This window comes from Planococcus citri, chromosome 3 (genome assembly GCF_950023065.1).
Source record: "Planococcus citri chromosome 3, ihPlaCitr1.1, whole genome shotgun sequence".
NCBI lineage: Eukaryota > Metazoa > Arthropoda > Insecta > Hemiptera > Pseudococcidae > Planococcus > Planococcus citri.
In genome coordinates this window covers 60,326,950-60,343,143 of record NC_088679.1, presented here as the reverse complement: position 1 = coordinate 60,343,143, position 16,194 = coordinate 60,326,950, and the positions used below count along the sequence as shown (strand labels likewise).

General features: G+C 34.9%; 1 protein-coding gene across 8 annotated transcripts in view; it reads left to right on the top strand.

Moving 5' to 3' along the window:
• The window catches only part of mtd (mustard), a 443,203-nt gene that overhangs the window by 170,721 nt on the left and 256,288 nt on the right, over positions 1–16,194 (top strand). The gene's annotated exons all lie outside the window — the stretch shown is intronic.

Genomic DNA, 16,194 nt, shown 5'->3' with positions numbered 1-16,194 from the left:
AAGTTTTCACCAACCAAAAAAAAAATCAAATCCACGCGAAACTCAATTTTTTCGCTCATCTTACGAACAGAATTTAAATCATTTTTATCCGCGTAGCACTGGCGTTATTTTTCACGAAATCGAATATCTGCTTTTATTTTTATTCAATTTTGTACACCATCCGAGTTTAACGTACTTCGCTTTCTTTGGTCAAAGCCTGCGAACGAAGATGAAAAGTTATCGACATCGAAACTGGCACGTCTTGTCATTCGCCGAACGAAGCTGAAGCTGTTTAATCCGTTATGTAAATTACATCGGCCATTCGCCCATGCACTACCTAGAAAATTTTCTCTTTTGACGTTAACGTGGCGCGAAGTAAAAGAAAATTCGACTCGACGTCGTAATTTAATTAATCTCGTAATTTGATCGTGTAGTACGATATCAAGGATACAGAAAGAACAACCAAGTTGACGTAAATATAGGTGGATTTTTCGCACATCGCTACGTTGAAATGAAAATTTCGCTACGTCGTCATTTTCGTCGTCATAGTCGTCAACAATGCTAAGGTACCTACTCTATAAAAAGTTACGGTGGCGTCAGAGTCCAACCCCCTCCTCCTGCGACTTGCCTTCTCTCTATTTCCTAGCATCGCAACTCGTTGATGATTCGTATACGCCGCCGATCATTTCGAAGCGCGATGAAAAGTTAAACGTTGAAATATGTAAATCTAATTACGATGTGGTTTGATTACCAAGACTCGATGGTAATTGGAACACGAGTACTGAAGGTAAAAAGCGTCGGAATATGCTTGCAAACATTTCAAACTCCAGCGACCGCGTAAATGAATTATTAAAACACGCAAGATGCGGTATTTTGGCTTTTCCAAAGTACGTAGCTATATGTGCTTTGTACGATGTAGTAGGTATGTACATCAGTTCGCAATAAACGAACGGCGAAAAATAACAATTAACGCGTAGACGTAGGTATAATGTAACGATTACTCCGGAATTCAAATAAGACTGAGAATTTCCATTTCTTTGCACGCGAACGAGCAACTTGTAAAAACAAAAACAAAGAAGTTTGTACAAAGATTTGTTTTCGAAGATAACGCATCTATCTTCGTACCTTTACCGTGCACATCCTGCAACGTCGTCAGCCGAAGTGGAAGTGGATGAATTGAAGTTCATTGAGCTGTACTTCGACGTGTTGATTGATAAGATTATTCTAACGCTTTGGAAAGGGTGGGCAACGTTGAGTAGGTACAAAAGTGCGAAAATACGAAAAAAATATTGATTTGTGAAACTGAATAAACAAAGACATACCTACATACATACTTGAATAGTCCAAATATATCACCCTGCTATTTTAAAAGCCACAAGTACATACTTAGTAGGAAGTTTGCTAAATAATTTCCAGCTTTGGGTGTTGAATCAAAATTTTTATTTTTCTGAGGAGTCAAAACTAAAAAATTGATTGATTGGGTACGAATCCCACCTCAAAAAAAATATAGTAAGGTCATTCTTCAAAAATTCTCGGTTTTAATGCTTCTTATGTAGAATAACATATCAAAAAATGGGACAGACATTTTCTTTTATTTTCGAGAATAAAAATTACAAGTTTGGCACTTATTGCAAAAATACCATTAGAAATCAAAAAATGGAAAGTTTTGCATTTTTGCGATATTTTACCAATGTGTAGACGAACATGTGAAAAAAATCCCCCCCTCCAATTTGTCAACGAATTGACGAGGAATACGTACCATTTTTCTGGCGTCATTCGTTATTGTTTGATGACCTCTACACATCGCATCTCGGGAGTAATAAGGTTACATCTAAAAAAAATTGATTTTGACGTTTTTGCATTTTTGGGGTTTGTATGACCCCCCTCATCCAAAAATAACACTTTGAGTTGGGTACATTATCTAGATCTTGTAAAAAAACGCAAATGGCCTAACTCAAAATCCCAACAACATTGCAAGTTGTTTGGAGTTATAAGGGTACATCTCAAAAAACTTCACCTTTTTTGAGCAAATTTTGTACATACAAAGTGTTAACAAACAGTTTTGATTGTTTTGAATGTTTGTCAGTTAGAAATAGTCACAAGGAGTGCATTTTTTATTGGTTTGTACCAAATAGAAAAATTTTTTTAAATTGATCACTTTTCAGAAAAATGAATTTGCACATATAATGAAATTTTAGTTTTTTGAGAAAAACTCAAAAACTGAGCACTCTAGAAAAAAAACTAATGACATTATGTCGATTGGAAATTTAATTCTCTACAACTTTGTCAACATGAAATTTTTTTTGGACGCTTCCTTTCGCCTCCACATCAACTTTAATGAAAGGTTATAACTCAAAATGTTTTCCAAACATTGAAATATTTCCTCTTTAAGATTTTATTTTTCAACGTGTTCTTATGCTAAATGAAGGTAGGATACCAGATCTTTAAAATGAGGTGCTATTCATTCCTCACAATTAATTATAAGTTGATAAAAATAATGAATCAAGTTTTTTAAAAAAAGAAAATCACTCTCCTGTAAAATTTTACTTTTTTGAGATGTAACCTTATTACTCCCGAGGTGCGACATGATCTGATTTTAAAAAATTTGAAGACCCATCGTGCAAAAATTTGACATGGAATGACCCAGTAGATAATGGAAGCATCCGGAAGCGGGCACTAAAATTTTTAAACTAAACGTAGAGAAATCGAAAGAGGATCCCAAAGTCAAATGCCAGCAAAAATTTAAGGCACTGAAATTCATTTTTCGATTTTTGGTGAATTTTTGAACATTTAAAGGCTCATTTCTCATGAAAAAAAATCAAAATTTGATCAAATTGACATAAAAAACTGAAATTTGGATTGCATCTCATTTTGGATCTCTCAAATCTATCGGTGATGGTTTCGAACCATTCTTGAGCCTCTAGCCGAATTCTGGATTTTCCAGTTTCCAGAAAAATGTGGTAACTTAAATAGAGTGAAAATAAAATTCAGCACATGTAAACTTGGATTTACAGTTTTTGTGCTTCTTTGGTCGATTTAGGAACATATTTTCAAAATCCAGAACAGTTTGAAACCATCAACAATTGAAAGGCATGATTTTTTTTCAAAAATAATGGCTGGAGAAAATTTTGGGTTTCAACACTGAACGGACACGAAAAGATTTCGAAAATAATTATGTTCCCGAATAATAGATCAAAAATATCACAAAGATGGTGAATCTGAATTTATAGGTGCCGAATTTCATTGTGACTCAATTTAATTGAAGGATTTTTCCGAAAACTGGAGATTCCTCAAAATTCGCTGGAGGCTCCCGAAAGGTTTGAAACCCTAACCAATCAACTCTGCAGGTCGGAAATAGGGTACAAACCAAATTTCAGCCTTTGATATCGATCTGACCAAATTTTAGTTTTTTCACGAGAAATAAACCAAATTTGAATTTTCAAAATTTCGCCAAAAATCAAAAAATGAACTTCAACATTTGACCATTTTTTTAGTGGTTTGGTTCGAAATCATAGCCACTCGACGCAGAAAATCAAAAAAAGGCTACAAACCAAATTTCAGCTTTTTATGTCGATTTGGTCAAATTTTGATTTTTTTTCATGAGAAGTGTGCATTTGAATTTTTGAAAACTCTCCAGAATTCGAAAAATGAATTTTTTGCTTAAAACTTTCGTTGGTGGTGTACTTCAGGATCATCCTTCAATTCCGCTTTTTCCTGCTCAAAAATGTTTGTGCCAGTGTGGGTAGGTAAGTACTTCCCTGGTCATTTTTTTGAGATAAGATTTTTGGTCAACTCATTTTTTTGTTTTTTGACAACTCGAGGAAATTGGAATTTTAATTCAAGGTCTGGAGATGAGTTTTTTTTTGTAAACTTTCTCATATTTGTACTTAAAAAATCGTGTGGAAATTTATTTCAATCAATGTGGGCTTCTGAGGGAAGGGAAGGTGGAACTGGAAACTATGATGAATTCCTTTATGAAATGTTCAACATAAGAGTTAGAGTACTTACTACATACTTACTTATATGTAATTCTAAGTATTGAGTATATATAATACAAATTTTATTTATTATTTACGTATGATACCTGTGTATTTTACCTAAAAAAAAAGTATCGCATTACTAAACTGCGTATTTTTTGTTTTTTCTGTTGCAGGTGAGTACTCTGAAAATTTGATTTTGTTTTTCGCGTCCGTTGGGAAACACGTAGGTGTAGGTAGTGCCTCTGCCTACATAAAAAGTTGACTCGGCAGATTAATTGTACGGGTATTCGCGTATATTCCTACGAGTAGATGAAGAGTGAGTAAGTATGCAAAACACTCTCGTCTTTTCGTCGAGTTTCAGTTGGCATGATATACTTTTAAACAAGTAAAAGCTCTTTTCTTCACGTCGTGCCAAAGTTTGTATCGCGCCAAGTCTATCCAAACATCTAAATTAGCTATTCCGCTTTTCTAAACAACAAACTCGAAGCAGGAGGTGGAGTCAGGTACCGTGAGATGTTTCGCAGCGAGCGTAAGATGCGTCAGGATGTCCCCTGCATGAAAGAGTTACTCGTCGAGCTTTTGCGTAATATACTATGCACGTTTTGTATTTACGTCGAACTGTCGGGTTTTAATTTCGCGAATTGACGTCGTTCGAGTACAGATGGCCATTTAGAGGACGAGAGGCGAGAACTACTCTCTTTGGAAGTACTCCAATCGGCACAAAAAATTTCTGCGTGTGAAAAATAGGATATCATTTTTCATTTTTGGAAACTTCTTAGTCACCCAGTCATCGATTTCGATCACATCTTCAGAGCGAAGGGACTCGTAAAATGGCTCACAGAGAAAATTTGACTGGCTCAGTCGAAATATTAAAGACCCTACCAAGGTTAATGTCTTCCAAAACAGTTCAAAAATTGCATTTATGAAAAAAATCATGGATGAAACCAGTAAATTCTTAATCTTATCTTTCAAGGCCCAATTTTGATATTAATGCTGAATGGGGGAAATTACATTTTTTTGGGAGGAATCAAATTTTCAAATAACTGTGCAATGATCCCCAGCCCCTCCCAATGAGTCCTACTTCTAGGAAATTGTTCGTTGAGTGATCGAGAGATTCTTTTGTTAGCTCATGAGGATTCATTGATGGTCTTCTCGCTTGGTTCATGTGCGAGGGACTTTGCCCCCACAATTCTCGATATAGCTTAAAAATTAATATTGATGAAGTATAAGAGCGTTGTTCTTCAGTTCTTGGTATGACTTTTTTATGCATCGAGTTTTTACTTTGTATGAATGAAATATGTACTAAAAAAACCACCACTGTGCATCACGCTTTAGGAGGAAAAATTGTCGGAATTTTACGCTCCAGTTGTTTGAATTTGCGTGTCCGATGAACTAACGAACTTACCGACAAGCAACGGCAAACGTTAACCCTATGCCAATTTCACGCTAGAAGTGATGTCGATGTCGCCGCCGAGTGGAGTGAATTATCGCACAACCATTGAATAGGTATCTATCTACCTACACATATGTAAACGTAAACGTACATCTCTACCTAATGGTTAGCAGACAAAGGTGGCATTTAAACGTATGGGATATGTTTGTATGTGTGCCAAAGAGTATATATTGTGCCATGTCACCCATATCTACCTGTACCTATCTGAACTCTTCTGTTTTTCACTCTTTGTCTCTTTCTATATATAAAATACATACACAGGATGAAGAAGAAAATGGTCACATGTTGACACAAGGCCTCTCAATAGCGTAAATGAACCGCAATTTTATATGAAAGAACAAAAGCAAATAAACATCGAGACGTTGAAATAAATAATGAAACATTAACATCGGACGCGTTCGTGCGATATACGTTTACCTCGTATAAATACTTACATCTTCTTTTTCTCTCCTCTATACCTACCTATTGCTCATAAAGAGAATCTATCTCACGTATGAACCGAAATTGCACGCTTACACTACTTCCCTTCTTCCTTCTCTTCGACCGCCTTCAACGCCACGTGTGGCGTGGTATAATCCTTGCCCTTGCTCTGTCAAACTATATTATAAGAAAAACTTTTCTCTACAAATTTTTATACTTAGAGGTTTTGACGTACAATCGATGTAGGTATTCGCTAAATTCAATGTGTAGAAGTTAATTTATTAAAAATTGACGCGAAGTTTATTCGGCTGCAAAGTTTTCCTATTTTATTGCTCTCTTCGTCCTTATTCTTCCTGTCTCTGGAGCTGTGTGGCATGTTTGCGAGTGATACGAGCAGTTTATTTGGTGGGGTATTAGAAATTTTCCATCAGAAATGAAACTTTTTTCGACGATATGCTAATCAAAATGTATTCGATCTTGTCTCGATGTGTTTGAAGTGTTTGGTGTATTATAATATCAATTACATTATGGGATTTTTTCAACGAAGGGAACATTTATTTTATTCCGAGGAGGAAATTTTTTTTTTGTACCTATGCAAAAAACATAACAAGGACTTCTTAGATAATTTTGGCAAAAACAGGACTTTTTGAAATTTTGTCTACTATCAAAGTGTTTTGGTGATTTCTTCAAAAAATATTAAGACTTTTTAAATAATATCAAAAAAAAGTTATTTTTCAATAATTTTTGCAAAAAACATGACTTTTTGAGAGTTATTCTGGCAATAAGATTTTTTGAACATTTTGACAAAAAACAGGTATTTTTTATGCAATTTTTACAAAAAGTCAAGATTTTTTGATAATTTTGGAGAAAATAGGAATTTTTGAAATGTTGGCCAACAACAGGGTTTTTTGTTCATTTTTACAAAGAAAATTAGGACTTTTTGATAACGTCAGAAGAAAATGTATTTTTTGACAATTATGGCCAATGTTGTTGTCTTAGTCGCATTCCTTTACATGAGATAGCGTATATTTTCATCTATATTAGCTGGTTTCTAGCGTATCTGATTGTTTCTTTCAGGGTCTTACAGGGAGAGTTGGCAGGTGAGTTTGTTGTTAACAGCTCCGATCGTTTCCTCCCTCTCGTCAATTTTCCTTGGATGTTCCCCTGTACCTCTAACATGAAAATACCATTTTCTCGTATTTTATGAGCTAGATACTTTAGGTTTCTGTTTTTGATATCTTCAACTACGACTTTCCACTCCTCTCCTATTCTTGCTAGTACTTCCTTGTTGGTAATGAAGTCCTTCCATGAGATCAGTAGTAGCCTTCAATAGCACCACATCTCGAAAGCGGATACTTTCTTCTCGCTTTCTGCACTCATGGTCCATGTTTTGCAGGAATACTTCAGAATGGTCCATACGCATCATCACATAATTCTCTTCCTCAGACCTATACTTGTCGTTTGATTTCCCAGCACATTAGCAAGGTTGTTGAAAGCGGTTTTTGCCATTCCAATCCGTGATTGAATTTCTTTATGATCTCTACCATATTATCACAATTGGTTTTGGCTTGACCTCCAATCTCACGAGTAGTATCCTATCTGATTTTGGAATTATGGCACCAATTTTATTGCTGATTCTGGTACAGTAAAAGCTCGTTGTAACGCTTCTCAAGGGACCAAAAAGAAAGAGCGTTATAAGCCGAAGCGTGCTACATAAGCGAAAGTTTTTGTGTGAATGGGGCTGTCTAAGGACCAAAAGGAATCAGTGTTATAACGAAATTAGCGTTATAACGAGCTTTTACTGTATGTATTAATATACCCACACCTAGTTTGTGTGTGTCTTTCCCAGCGTAGATCATTTCATAGTCTTTATCTACCTGGTTTCTGCCGTTTCCAGTCAATCGGGTCTCGCTTATTCCTAATACATATGTTGATTTGTAATCGCCTGGCTTCTGTAATTACATTAGCAAGCTGTCCAATTTTATATAAAGTTCTTACATTCCAGGTTGCGACATTGATGTTGTTCCGCCTTGTTTTGACTCCGCATATTCTTAACACCCTATCTGGCTGCCTTGGCGGATGAGGATCAGCCTGATGGAGACTTAGGGCCGTTGCTAAATTGATGTCCATATAATTCTAGGGAAATGCAATGGTGTTGGTTTCCTATTGCCTTCCATCATGATTTTCTGTTGGGGTTTACTCCCTTAGCCGAATTTGCCAGTATTCTCCTTCTCACTCTGAAGCTCTTGCGATTCCCTGGGGCTGGAACGAGTGAGTTGTTGGTGTTCTGCAGCTCTTATGCATTCTTGTTTGTAATCCATATTCATGTAGAGGCTTGGCCTTCAACTTTTGCCACTCCTCCCCGTCGTTCCACCACCTGGAGAATTCAGCTTTAGCCATGTTTATCGATTCTAAGTCCAGCAAACAGCAACAAGTTACCACCCCACACAACGTGGATGAGCAGAATACCCCTGGTGTTGTCTTCGCCTTCTCATCTGTCCTGGGGGACTGGCTCCTCTTGATGATCCGAGCTACTACCTAGAGACTACCTCTAGCAATAACAACCTGTGCCCTCGCGGGGCTATGGCCAATAACAGTGCTTTTTTGACAATTTTGACGAAAGTACAAATTTTTTCTATTTTTGACAAAAGAAGGAATTTTTGGCAAGTTTGGAGTAGCGATTTTTTGCCCCATTATCTTGACAACCTTTTGAACACACTTTCTACGGTGAATTTAACGCTCAACATTCTTTGTTCTATACATTTTTCGCATATTTCGCATAATTTTGCAAAAAAAAAACCGCAAAAACGTGTATTTTTCAGGTTTTTTTTTTTGCAAATCTGAGCCTTTTGCAGGCAAAATTTTAATTTTATGGATTGGTAGGAAAAAAGAAAAGAACTTGTAAAAAGACCCCACCACTATGATGAAAAATTTTGAAAAAAATCAAGTTGAAAGGCCCATGCTTCCCCTGCACATTCCTCGTAGCACCACAATTTTCTCCCTAGTACTCCTGGATATATCGATTTTTTTTCCGCATAAAATGCGATTTTTGGCTATACTGTCCTAGGGTGGTGGGTTGAGGGGCAGAAATTCCGGTCGAATTTTTTTTTTTTTTTTGAGGTATCTACCCAACAGCTCTTCCTGTCCTTCCAAGTTTTATAAAAATTGGTCCATCCTAAATACTGATGATAGCTACATTTTAAACGTGATCTTGCTTTCTTGTTTATGATTCAATACAGCAGAAGTTACATTATCGCCTTTGTTTGTGCAATTGATGACTCAACAACTGTGCAACATTTTGTATGAAAATAAGATGGTGTGGTCTTGTCATCTATATGCTAAATCATACAAGTCTTGAATTTTTTATGATCAATTTGTCCGCTGAAAACAATGAAAAATTTTTTTGATTCAGCGTCGCTCGATGTGAATAATACTCAAGTATTCTCACATTTCATCTACAGAGCCATTTTTTGGTCAACTAATTACACCAGGTAGAGGCGGTTAGAAAACGCCAAGACGTACGCGGAATTCATAAAACACGTGATTCGAGCAATGGAACATTTATTTGGCATTGTAGATGATAAATATTTATCAACTAGGGTTGAAAATTTTGTGGTATTGTCGCCTTCAGGATTCATTAAATTTTTTTCTTCACTTCCTCGACGATTAGAAAAATTTTAATGATCGCCAAAATATGGTATGTGGTATTCAGTAGCCGCGCGTATATTGTATTTTTATTATTATTATTTCTTTTCTAATAAATAATACCGACTAATGGCGTTCGTGAATTGGGTACTTGAAAGCAGATACATGTTACGAATAATGATGACAGTTTTTTTTCTTTTCAGTTTCATTCTCGCGTGTTTAAAAATATACGACGACAATTGTCAATTTTTTTACGATGCACGGATGACTAATCGTAGTTCCTTGTGTGAAGTTATTATACCTATGCTTGGTGTAGGTAGGTTTCAAAAAACTGAAAGGATTTCGTTATGTAAGGTTATACCGCGCGTATACCTATACGAAGAATGGTGATAATGGTAGAGTAGTCGCGATGGTTTGTGAATAGCGTGTTATTTCCTGGGTTATGCGGGTCAGCTGAAATTTAGGTTATTAGAAGGATCCAGAAGATTATAGGATAGGGGTTTCACTAGGTACGTAGGTATGGTTAAATATAAGTTTGTTGTTGTTGGGTATTTCATGTTATTTTTTGTGCAAAAAAATGATGAAAAAATGATGTTGAAATTTTCAATTTTGATTTAGGTGCTAAAAGATTTGGCAAAAATTATTTATAGATGTGGGTATGTTTTTGCACATCTTTTGTTTTGAAAGTGCGGAAAGTTTTTGTTTGAAAATTGTTTGTAATTTTTAAAAATTTACTTCATTAGTTATCGTAATTTTGCTAATAAATGTTACCGCTGAAATGACGTCAAAATACAGTAGTATTTAGCTAAGGAATTAAAAACTTCCTTCCCATCCTATCTCTTCTCATTCTCAATCATCAAAATGGGTTTTAATTTTTTAAATACTCGATTCAGAAAATTCGTCATCCGTTTTTCTACATGTCTTGTTAATAATTATTGGTGTATCGCTGTATTGGCTTCAAAAAAACTAAAATTCATTTTTATTTATCAAGACTACTTCGAAAAAATTGCAGCATTGGAGAGATAAGGTCGAGTTCCGGATTTTGAAATGTTTATGTTGACACTCGATTTTGTGCAATGAATTCTGGTCCCTTGGATGTGTTGTGGAGAAGGAAGGAGGGGATCTATTGTTGACTCGAAATTGAAACTTGTTGGGAAAAATGGAAATCCAAAAATAAATTTTTTAAAAGCTAAAAAAAAGTGTCAGAAAGATCACAAAGTTGAGGAATTTGCCTACTACCTTCCATTGAGGCATATCCAGGCTTATTCAAGTCCTCTCAGTTTCCTTTTTTTTTTCAAGTTTTATGAACAATAATTACATGTACGCAAGAAAAGTGTGAATTTTTACGTCTTTTCTTTTTTTTTTGTCGAATGCTCAATGTTTCAAAAATTTGAATATTTTTTATACCTACCACCGAAAAAAATTATTATTTTTTTATTAGGAAGAAACATCTTGAAAAAATCGAATGAAAATTTAAAATTTTTATAACTTTGAAGTCTCATTGAGAAAGTTTAAGCTATTGGTCTGAAAATCTAGAAATTTTTCTCGCATTTTGTTGGGGTCTTTAATTGACCATAATCTTTTACAATGGTCCGTTGTTATTTCAAAAAAAAAAAAATCAAAAACGACCCATCCTCGTTCACACTTTTGAGATATGTTCTTTGAGTAAAAGTGTTGAAATTAATTTGAAAATTCAACGTAAATGAACTAGGTACCGATTAATAATGAAAATTTCGATTTTTTTTCATCACAAACACCCAATTAATTTTTAAGAAATCCAAGCATCCTCTACGAAAAAATTGAAGAGAAACTGAATCGTGAAGTGTATAATTTCTCACCTCTAGAAAATGCAAGGTGTCTACAAGGTCATCAAAGCCATCAAAAAGTCACCCTTTTGACCAAAAATTGAACGCAATTATCAAAAATTGATCGAATATTCTAAAAATTGAATTATAATTTGTCAAAAATGCAGAAATCATTATAAAATTATTGTTGATTTAACCTACTAAAAATTATTGATGACAAAATTGGCACTATTAGGCAAACTTTTGCAACAACTGCTTGGAAATCTGCTAAAATGCCAATTTTAATTGACTGAAAATTGAAGAAAAAAAAACATTGTAAAAAAATTGAGCAAATATTGCAAAAATTCTCAGTTGTGAAAATTACGTGAAAAATGACAAAAACCGTGAAATTATTGTAGAAATAAGTTGAAAGTTACCAAAAATTGATAGAATTTCAATAATAATAGTGTCATTAGCTCTGAAAATATGAAAAGTCCTGACGTGATGGAATTTTTTCATTATTTTTTTAGTGACTAGCGCCAACAATTCTACGAAAATTACCCATCAAAGTTGAATTGAGTACGCATCTGATATCGGTTTTAAAAAGTTGGACTAATGCAGTTTAGTGAACTGGTCGATTCAGCATCTCTAATCCTAAGTATTTTTATTGTCGATCGTGCTCCCTTACCCTCCCTCACCCCCTCTCATTTCTGCGTTGAAGTTGATGGACTGAAATATTAAGTATGCTCGACTGTCTCGTGTATCACCTTAAAAATTGTTAAAAAATCACATTTTGAAATTCCAGAACATACGTAAATTTTGTCCATGTGTCGAATTGTGATTTTTTTTACCAAGTGTACACATTTTGGAATTTGAAAAAAAATACATACCAAGTGAAAATTTTTTTTGATTGTGAGGTAGAATGTATAGCTTACGTTTTCAAAATTTCCATGTTGCATTTTCATGATCTACACTCTTCCCTCCCCCAACTTCAAAAAATTTATCTCTTTCTGAAAGTCAGTGATAGTTTTTCTTTCACAATGTTTGACCTTTGAACGGACTCGAGTGTTTTTTTTTCTTTTTTTTTACTGGGAGTTTTGCAGCGACTGGTGCATTCAATTAATTTATTTTCGTCTCATATAAAACTCGAGATCACTGCGTAGAAGAGCAATGCACAATTGCACATGTTAATTATCAAAATAACCCTAACGAGGCAATTTTATCTTTGGTAATTGGCAAAAAAAAATAGACCACACGTGTTTTGGAAGTACATAAAATTCGCGTATTTTCCGATGAGAAATTCTTCGATGCTCGATGTACTTACTCTCTCAAGTCCAATGGGTGCAATATTACTATACTGTATTTTCCATGTATGGTTTTTTCTCTCCATTTTCCGCTCATTATTTCGTCTAAGTGAGCTCGTGTACGTGTCTATACAGATCGCGAATTTATATTTTATAATAGCGTATTTAAAACGCGACAATGGCGATATGTTTACATATCGCATAGTTTAGTTATGGTGCGTAATGCTAGTACGTATTTTAATTACGTTTATTACGTACGATATTTATATTTTTTTTCGGTATTAATTGCAAGTTTCCTGTGTTCAAAGTCATCAGTGTGTATAGGGTTTAATTAATCCGAGTGAATAAACAAGATAAACGAAATGAACGAAGATGATAGAAGAAGAGGGTGGGGTGTTATTGTTCGGTGGTGTTGTGGTGGAGATTAATTTACGAATTGTGAAAAGTTTACTCCGTTACCTATAATGTGTTTTTGTGTACCTATAGTTTACAAATACGTCCCTAATATATACAAGTACATGTACCTGTATCTTCTTCATGCTTTACCTAGGTACCTACTACCTTACTTTATGTAGGTGTAGGACTGTAGGTATATAGCTATTAGGGAAGTACACGAATTACGAATGTGTACGTGTACAACACTGTGCATATGTATACCATGTACATTGTACATTTAGAATACCTACCTACGTAGATTTACCAGAGCTACCTAAGATACCTTAGCTAAAGTATATACGATGATGATACAATGGTGTGTGGTAACAAATTACTAGACTGTACGACAACGAACGTATTTATACGATTAGAATTCACGTATTCTTATACGCTACCGCAACGATACTGCTGCGCCGAAACGATTATTCAAAAAGGAGGAATTGCTTTAATGTAGTACAAAAAGGACGAGGAGTAGCTTGTTAATTATTTTCTACAATCCGACACGATTTAGATATTCGAATGTTTTTGCCGTATATAACCTACCCACCTACCCTACCTTTACATATATGTATAGAGAGGACGAAGATGTACCTCGCATATTAGCGCAGCTATGGCGGCGGCGACGACGACGATGAAGAAGACGACAAATTTATGTAAATTGAAGAAGTTAACGGGGTAAACGTGTGACGCTGATGGTACTATATAAAGGTACCAGCGGATGAAATTCTTTACTGTGACATGCTACAATAGTTCGAGCTTATGAGTGTCATTTATTCGATACGTACTTCCGGACTTTTTTCGGTGGATTTTCTTCGATAAAAGTTAGCTATTGGGAGAAGTGGTAATGGAAAAAATTCCCAAGGATCATTTTGAGTGACGCTTGTGCTCGCAAAAGTCTTGTATCTGTCTTCTCTGGCTCTCTTAGAGCACCTTCGTCTACTTACGAGGCGATCACTGCCTCATGAAGTTCCAAACCATGATTGAGATATCACATGGGAGACGAAGGGTGGATGTTGGATCAAAAAGTGAATTCGAAATTTAGAATTGGCTTTTCCGGAACTTCAACAAAGCTTAGGTCATTAGACTTTTTCTATTTTATAATCAATTTTATAAAATTTGAAGGCTTATTGAGCAGTTTGGAGAGCTCTTATCAAAAGAGTAAGTTATGAAATCATCATCTTTTTAAAAACCATACTTAACAGGTCTTATACCACTCAAATAAAAATTTGAAAAAACTGTAATTCGAAATCACTTTTAAAAACTCAGCAAACATAGGTAAGTCAAATGATTTTTTTCATTTTTTTTTTTTTTGAAATTCAGAAGCAACGAAGTTGAAATTTGACATCAATGATGCTGACAAGATAGAAAATGATAATCGAAATTCTTGGGGGGGGGGTCCTTCAAGGCATCGAGATACTAGAGCAAAACATACTCAGATCATTTTATCAGGGTCTCTGGTCGTGAATAAGTAGTGAAGAAGTAGCAACTTTCGACAGTTCTGAGTAAAAAGTAATGATTATTTTGAAAGTTTTTTTCTTTCTTCTCCTTCAAGTGTGATTTATGGTTAAAAATATTTTTAAAACTGGAAAAATTCGTTCCGCGGTCATTTTCCTGTATTCCTTTATTTCCCAAAATCACGAAAAATTTTTCTTTTAAAGAATTGGATTTTTCTATTCAGAAATTTGAACAAATGAGCATACAGTTGGAAAAATCGAGATTTCAAATATGTGGGTAATTCTCAGAAAAAGGGTCAATTTTGATGTGCAAAATTTTGAAAAACAAAAATAATTTTTTTGGAAAATTTCAAGTGGGAATCATTTGTATAGGTGTCCCAGATCCCTTTTATAGTGTTGGCCTTAATTCAATCCCCCCCACTGTGGGCCCTGGCCCCCCTAAAACTGTGATAATTAGGATTCGACCCTCATCGATGTGTAATATGTCAATTGATATGTTTTCGAGGTCGTAGAATTCGAATCGGGAGTTACTTTTTTTGTAGAGGTGGAGGGGGAGGTGTGGGGAGGGAGAAAATGTCAAATTTTGCTTATATTATCGTGTATATGTCGATTTATGTTTTTGAGACCGCAGAGTTCGAATATGGATTTATTTTTTTGGTAGAGGTGGTGGTGAGGCGTTGGGAGGGGTAAAATGTCAAATTTTGCTAATATTATCGTGTAATATGCGTCGACTAGCGCGATAAAAGTACAGCTGTCTGAAATTTGGCCAAGTCGAAGGACAAATTAACACTGCACAAGCCGAAGGACAATCTCAACATTTTTTCGTTTCTAGCCTTACTTACTGGACATTATTCGATTTTTAACACGTAATAAATGTGTACTTATCATGTAGAATAACTTCCCTTTCTCAATCATCGTTTTTGGCGGGTTCATTAGGGTAAATAAAAACGCAAGCCGAAGGACACAGATTTTGCGAAATATCAAAACTTCACAGATAAGTACGATCAGAACGAGCGGTAATGTAGTTTTAAAAAAAAACGGTGCGGGGTAATATTTCTATGAGAACAGTGAACCAGTGCAGCCATTCACCAGAAAAAAATGTTGGATTGGGAAGCTACCAAAAATAATTGAAAATTGCTCTAAAATTTGCGCAAAAAGTGTGTGACAGTTTTCAAATGTGAAATGTGAGCTTCCTATGGACTTATTGCAATTGCCATTTGCACAATAATGGACCTTCGTGTTCTATGATAATGCGAATGTGTCAATTTTTCCAAAAAAAAAATGAAGTTCATGACACTTTATAACATTTATTTTCAAAAACATGGCGTGTGACAGCCAAGTCGAAGGACATTTGGGGTATAAAATCAAATGTACACCAATGAAAGGAGGGGCTAAAAATCTCAATACCACATGTGAAATGTGTGGGGGGGGGTGATCATTGAATGGACCAAAAAAACAAAAAAAAAAATTCATGCTAAAATCTTTGAGAAATTTGCCATGTACACGATTTTTACCTTTTTCTGAGAATTACCCACGTACAAAACGTATTGAAAATAATAAAAAAATTTAATTTTGAGAAATCAGTCAAAGAAAATTCTGGAAAATAAAAACCATCGTAAATGAATAAAACAAATTAGAGAAGATGAAATTTGAAATTTAAATAGTTTTAAAAAACTCGGATCTTTAATGAGAAAATTGAACCAAATGAGCATAAAAGCAAAAGGTGAATTTTGTATGTAA